Genomic DNA, 7,454 nt, shown 5'->3' on the forward strand with positions numbered 1-7,454 from the left:
TTTTCTTGAGTTTTTTAATAGCCCAAAAAACTGCTAGGGATTCCCTTTCTACTACTGAATATCTTGTTTCAGGGCCTTTTAGACTACGAGACAGGAACATTACTGTTTTCAACCGATTAGAGTGCTGTTGTTGTAAAACAGCCCCAAGACCTTTCTCACTTGCATCAATAATGAGTATAGGTTTAATTTTAGGATTAAAAGTTTTGAGAGAAGGTGCATCTTTGAGTTTTTCTTTTATGTCGTTAAATTCCTTCTCACAAAGTTCAGTCCAATCAAAGTTAATTCCTTTTTTTAACAATTGCCTCATGTTGGGAGCACAATCTGCACATTTTTTAATGAATTTTGCATAGTATTAAACGACTCCAAGAAACTTCATTAGTTCACTCTTATTAGTTGGGGAACTCATGCCTTGAATAGTATTGATTAATTCAGACTTTGGTTTAACCCCATCTCCAGTAATGCTGTGTTCCAAGTAGTTTATAGAATCTGTTCTGAATTTACATTTTTCTGCTTTGATATTATGATTATGATCACACAATCTTCTCAACACCATTTTTAAGTGAGAATCATGTTGATTTACATCCTCTCCAAAAACTAAAATGTCGTCTTGATAGACACAAATGCCTGTAATACCATGAAGCACATTTTTCATCACCCTCTGAAAAACCGACGGGGCTGATACCAACCCTAAAGGCATCCGAATTAACCTATAGGTCCCAAATGGAGTTATAAAAGATGTAAGATGACTTTTCCAACTCTATTTGATGGTAAGCCGAACTTAGATCAATGGTGCTGAAAATTTTCGCTCCGCCCAATAAAAGTAACATTTCATTTATATTAGGTAACGGGTATTTGTCAACCACCACACTTTTGTTCAATTGCCTCAAGTCAATACATAGCCGCAAATCTCCATTGGGTTTGCGTGCTGCGACAACTGGGGCCAACCATTCCGTACCTTCAACTTTTTCAATAATACCACCCTCTTCTAATTTGTAAATTTCCTTTTGCATATCTTCCCTGACAGAGAGAGGAACATTTCTTACTTTACAACACACAGGCACTGCATCCTTCTTAAGTATTATCTTGTGTTGATAACCTTTTAGAAAACCTAAATCCTTTCTAAAAACTTCATGAAATTCCTTTTTTAGATCACAAACAAAATCGTCATCTTCCTTCCCAATGACAGAGTTAACTGCACTTTTAAGTTGAATGGGAGGATCTGCATTGGGATCAAGGAAAACTCCAAGGTCAGCTTGATGTATCCAACTGATGATACTATCTCCCTTTTTTGAAACATAAATCTTTCCAGAGGCCACTCTGCCTTTATATTCAATAAGACCTGTAAAGTATCCATGCAATTTAATAGGTTTCCCTCCATAAGCTAAAGGCGTTATATCTGGTTTTAAGAGCTTAACTTTGTCTTTCAATTTATCCATAAAGAAACCACTAGAGACAATGGTGATCTTGGCACCAGAGTCGAACAAAACTCTTGTTTCCGCTCTTTCCACAACAATGACATCCAACGGACAATTTTTTTCATTTCCCCATTATCCACTTGAACTACAATCTGACCACATTCAAATTCATTCGTACCAGACTAATCATTGTCAATTTCATAAACTTCATCTTCTTTCACCCTAGGCTTAGCTCTACTGTTGCACATCACATAAAATTGCCCTCTCCTTTTGCATTTAGGACAAGTATGTCCCGGTGCAGGACATTTCTTGTCATTCGCAAGGTGCCCAGTTTTACCACATCTGTAACACCTGCAGTCAATCCCCTTGTCACTTTTTTTTCCTTGCTGTAAACGAACTCTTTAGAAATCCTATTTTTGTCACTTGTTTCTTTTTTGTTTTTACTCTTAATCTCTTGAATTTTTACATTCTTTCTCCGAATCCTTTTTTAATACAGCTACACATTTGAGAGAGTGTTCAATTCTCTTTGCTACGTTGAGAACATCATCTAGAGTGGGCTTGTCCTGCAACCATAGCTCTTTTCTGACTTTTTCCATGTTGCATCCGAACATAAATTGATCTCGGATGCGTTCATCAGTCAAGTTACCAAATTTACACGACAAACCAAGTTTCCTTAAATAAGTAACATACCCTTCTACAGTTTCATCATCACCTTGCATTTTTTTAGCGAAAGTGTATCTTTCTAGAATAGTACTGCTTTCGGGAAATAATGTTTATGGAGTTTTTTTATGCATATTTCATAGTCATTGAGATCCCTTGCTTCCTCAGGAGTCAAATCAGGTAAATGGTCATAAAGATAACAAAATTGCAAATTGAATTTACCATGTATATCTTGAGTAAAGTGTTACAATAATAGTAAGTGTTGTTTGAAAACAAGAAAATTACCTCAATAAATTGAAACTAATGGATTGTAAATGAAGAAAGTTGATAAAGTCCCTATAAGCAGTGTAGAACAAATTATAATGGACTGTGGCCAACAACACACAGATTTGACTAGTGCATAACTGTAAGTAATTACATATTTTGAGGTTCAATAAGCTCCAAAGGTGCTGCTGCATCAAGTTAATTTAGTTAATAAGTTTAGAAAAAGTTGTGTGCGTTTATTTGTGGGCAAAGAGCTGTGCGCATCAGCGTGTATACCATAGCGGAGCTCGCTGAATTTTACCCACTTGAGATTATTATTTAGCAGTGCGCATCAGCATTCTCGAAGAGAGCTGTGCGCGATCCAGATTAGTCTCGAGACTCGAAGAAATTACTTCCTTTTTTATTTAGCTGTGTGCATCAGCGTTGCATTCACAAAGCGAGCTGTGCACAATTATCCGACGACATTCCAAAGAAAACACTTCATCTAGTTCCGGTGAAGTTGTTAGTGTTGCTGTAGTTGCTAGGAAACGAACATTCAAAATGGCAGCCACGCACAATGACGCTACGAAGTGACCTCAGACGCTGCCATAGAGTTGCTTCCTCATCAATGACGAGATCTGAAGGAGCTGCGCACGAAGTACGAATTCCACTCCGGGCTCAGGTATGATCGTTGCCCTGATTTTAAATGTCGCATTAGTGTTTTTATATAAAAATCAACATGAACGTTGCTCCTCACTCGCGACGCCCGATACCAGCAAATAAACAAACTTGCAATATTTTCTTATTTGCACAATCCAGTATTTTAGTCAAACATCTCAAAATATGAAATGTGAGTTGACATTAGAATCTCAAAAGTATTATAGAGAAAGAAGAAACCTTAAAACTTTAATTTTCTTTTTCTACTCAACAGCAACAGACCAAACAGTAAATTGGTTATTTCTCAATTCCCCTTTCTATTAAGATGAGCCTGCATCGATTTACTTTAGAATTAAGAGATATTAAAGTACATGCAGCGAATCTCCCAATATCAAATAGATTTTAAGACACTAAAGTAGGTCTTTCTTTAGCAATATGGGAAGAGAAACATTAGTTGTATTGGAAGAGTAGAATATTCTTACTGAAAGTGAATTGTTTTAAGTCTTGAAAATTTCTTCCTTTAAATTGGAATTTTCTCACCAGTCTGTTATGTTGAGATCTTCAATGAATCATCCTGCCGACTACGCCAGTGAAGCATTTCCATAAATAAAGATGCACTCAGGTTAGAAGTTCTTGTAAGGTTTATTCTTCAGAAGATCCCACCCATCATCCAGTAAGTCAGGACAGCAACTGCTTAACCTCAACTTTGAATCCTAACACAGAATCTAATGACATCTCTATAATTCCTATGTGACTAAACAACATGACATAGCTATAGTTCTATGAATTACATATTACTATTCTTATACAGACCTAGTGAACAGCATGTTAACATGGAGGACTCTACAGGTTACAATCAAAATAAGGGTTGATGCCACATGTTTGTGAATAAGCCATTCTTTACTGGGGTTTCTTCATAATTTCATTATTTTCAACATGAACTACAATTAAAATTCGTTCTCTCGAGCTCTTCATTATAAGTTACTTATTGCGGTATTTCTTCATATTCCCTTAGTTCGTCCTCGTTGGCCCAGTCATCCCAGTTCCCGTTTTATAGCTCTGTTTTTGCACGTACTATATGATTGGTCCCCAGTGGCGATTGTCACCTAGTTGAAATGTGTTACAGCTGTGATCTCCACTGCCCCTGCATACCTCGGCCAGGAGTGCCCCCTTGGTGTAGGGCCATGTCCCCATGAACATATTGACTACTTCTACTACTTCTCCTACTATACCTTTACGCCGGAGCTACGTACATTTATTTTTACTACATCTCCATTCCTGGTGTTTTGAATGGTTTCTCTTATGTCGCCCTTCTCACCCCTCTCCTGTATTTCTACTCAAGAGGTAATTACATATCTCATTCATATAACCCTTCTTCAGTCTCGAATGCATTCATACATCCAGGTATCTAAACTGCTCTCACATTTAAACCACCCCGGCTCCAATGTATTAATACCTCTGGTGTGCTTAAATGCATCCTTCACACCCCTCTGCCCACTCTCGACTGTACTGATACCTTCAAGTATCGCACATATCTTCCATGTCCCTATCTCTTGTATTTACATATATGAGGTATGTAAATGGCTGCAATACGCCACCATTTTATTCCTCTATGGTATTTACACGTATTGCATTTGTCTTTACCTTTTCTCCTCTACTGAGTTTTTTTCTGAAGTGTTGGAATCTTTATCTTGTGTAATGCTTCTTCCTCAGCTGTACTCAAACCTCAATGTATTGTCATCCCTCTCCGTCCACCACTGTATTTAAATGCCTGTTAAAGCTCCCTTTCTCCCTCTTCTAAATTCAAAATTTTGTCCTCCAGTATCTGGGTGGTGTTCATATCTCCCCGCTTTTTCCTCAAATGTATTCATAATTCTGAAGTAATTGAATGTGAGATGATTCAGGGAGTTTGACCTCACAAGGTTAATCCTGGGAAGGCCAACTCAGCCTTCCATTGTTCTGAGGTCGGTAAATTGAACATAAATAAATTGGGTGGCAGTCAGAGCTACTTTGATTATGTGATTGTGCAGACACTTTGTTTTTTGCATAATTATAGATTTTCCGCATTCGTCACAAAAATCCATCATCTGCTGGTATAATCTGCAGATTTAACAAAAACAAATGTTTGTAGCTCAAACTGTTCAAAAGTTGCTAAAAACCCAGCTACACATGCTGCTGCACAGTGGAAGGCTGCTTGTAAAGGTTGACTGGTCACCTTTCTGTTGCTTATTGCTATATTCAGCTGTTAAACTGGTACTAAGGAGGGTAACCAATGAGGAAAACTACGACGTATGAAGGGTCTGAGGGAATATTTTGAGACCTAGCGTGGATGTACTCCCTAGTCACAAGTTAAATACAAAACACAAATATCCACGGGTCTATTCAGACAGTGAGAACCACAAGAGACCTAAAAAAATCGTAAACACTAACCTGTACAGCTCTAACAAGTTCCTAAGGAAAAATCCTTTAAAAGTACGGATTCCCAGCACTCACCAATGATGACATGCTTCATCATCTAGTTCTCCTCCTAGTGTCACACTAGTGGCACTAAGGGCTGCAAACCTTTCAAAAGGAAAGGGGAGCTCACGGATGTTTTTATGCTATAAAGATTGTAGCGATAAAACACGCTGTAATTAGACCTACAGATGTGGGCAATTGACTTGTGTGGGAGTGAATAGTGCAGTACAAAATGATGTAGAAAGGTGAGTTAAAATTGAACAATGAGAGAAAAAAACCTTTATTAATATCTCTCACAGCTCAAGTTTAAAAACAGTGCAATCAACAGTTTTCAACAAATGACTGTCTACGTATGGAAAAGGGTCAACATGTTTCAGCAGAAAAGGACATAATTATCCTATGCCTTCTTCAGGACCACAAAATTATTGCCACTGCAAACGTGAAATGAAATGAATACGAAAGGTTGGAACAAATACAACCTTGTCACCTGTAATCAGGAATGTACAGCAAATCCTCTGCAAGTGACGGAATGCTGATAGCTTCTGCAACAGAGTCAAATAGGACTTTTTAGTTCAAATCATCAATACTTATTTATATAGTGACATGATAAAACATCATCTTTATTTTATGCAAATTCATAAATGCATGTTTTCCATGCTTACCCGTAATGCACGAGGAAAAGACCTTGCCTAACCTGGCTGCGGCTCATGAAGAAGGAGGTACCGCTCTATGAGAGAAAGTGGGAAAGAACCACAAAAATTCATAGTACCCTACCAATCTCTTTTACCCTCATTTGTCTCTTATATAGCAGGAGCCCAGTGTACACACACATAACAGAGGCCTGGCTTAGAAATTACAAAATATCATGAAAGTCTAGTGAATGCTGGCATAAACAATAGTAACCCCAATTCTCCCGTGATCTATGTTAGGGATCAGGTATTGTTGTTTTGGAGTCAGAGCACATGCTGTCCAACATGACACTTTGAATGGACAGAACCCACTCTCACTCACATGCTCTTTATCAATAATTAAAAAATTTTAAATGACAAATTACAGCTTACGGAGGTCTCCGAATATATATTCATGGCTGAAGCTATTTGTTTATCAACCTGACCCAGCCCGTTTACTAACCGACATACAGATTTCGTAGCCCAATCAAAGTGAAACTCTAATGGTCCCTAAAATGGCAGAACCCAGCTTAATTGTGCACTCTGCGCATCACACTTTGTTAAGGAGACTGTATTCTGTCTCCTCGTAGCTGCAAGACTAAACCTGCACCTCGCGGCTACTGTGTACTCTAAAGTAATGCGCGCCTCACATCACGTTTTCTAACATCCCTGTTATCAGTCCCACGGAGTGTCAGAGACCTTACCACCCCGCGGAAAAAGCTTTCCTTATGAAAAGTAAACTAAACTAAAGTCACCAAACGAGTCAGCCACAAGCATCAAACTGTTTCTCAATGCCACATTTTACACGCTCACCTGTCTGTCGGTACCTCTGGCGGTTCGTTGAGCCATCTGGGGAGGTACCGACCATCGGGAGCTGCCATCTTTAAAACAACCCATAAACTGCCTATGTCATTCACAGTGGTTTTCGGCCCACCCGAGTCTCATGACTCGGCCAGGACTGCCGCGCTAGGCATTATGGCGATTGAAGTTCAAAAACAGGCATACAAACGTGAAAATCCGTAGAAACAAAGAAAGGACCAGAAATACATTCCTTTCGAAAAAAGAGTCAAAGTCTGCTCCTTTATTTAAGCATTATTATTTAAGCATTGTAGTCTAGAAATATTCCGACTTATTTCGGCTTTATCGTTATTATCTATAACTTGACAACATCCAACTCCTTAGGAGTCATGAGGATTGTAAACCCCCAGAAATGCGCAAAAAGAGAGACGCGCAAAAAAAAGAGAGATAGAGAGAGAGCAACTAGGTGATTTGTTGGTACAAGGAAAAACTCACTTCTTAACTTGTCCTTTAACAAGACCAGCAGCACTATCACCAAATGTACCACGCAATTTTC

The sequence above is a fragment of the Triturus cristatus genome, chromosome 7 (genome assembly GCF_964204655.1).
Source record: "Triturus cristatus chromosome 7, aTriCri1.1, whole genome shotgun sequence".
In the NCBI taxonomy this organism is placed as follows: Eukaryota; Metazoa; Chordata; class Amphibia; order Caudata; family Salamandridae; genus Triturus; species Triturus cristatus.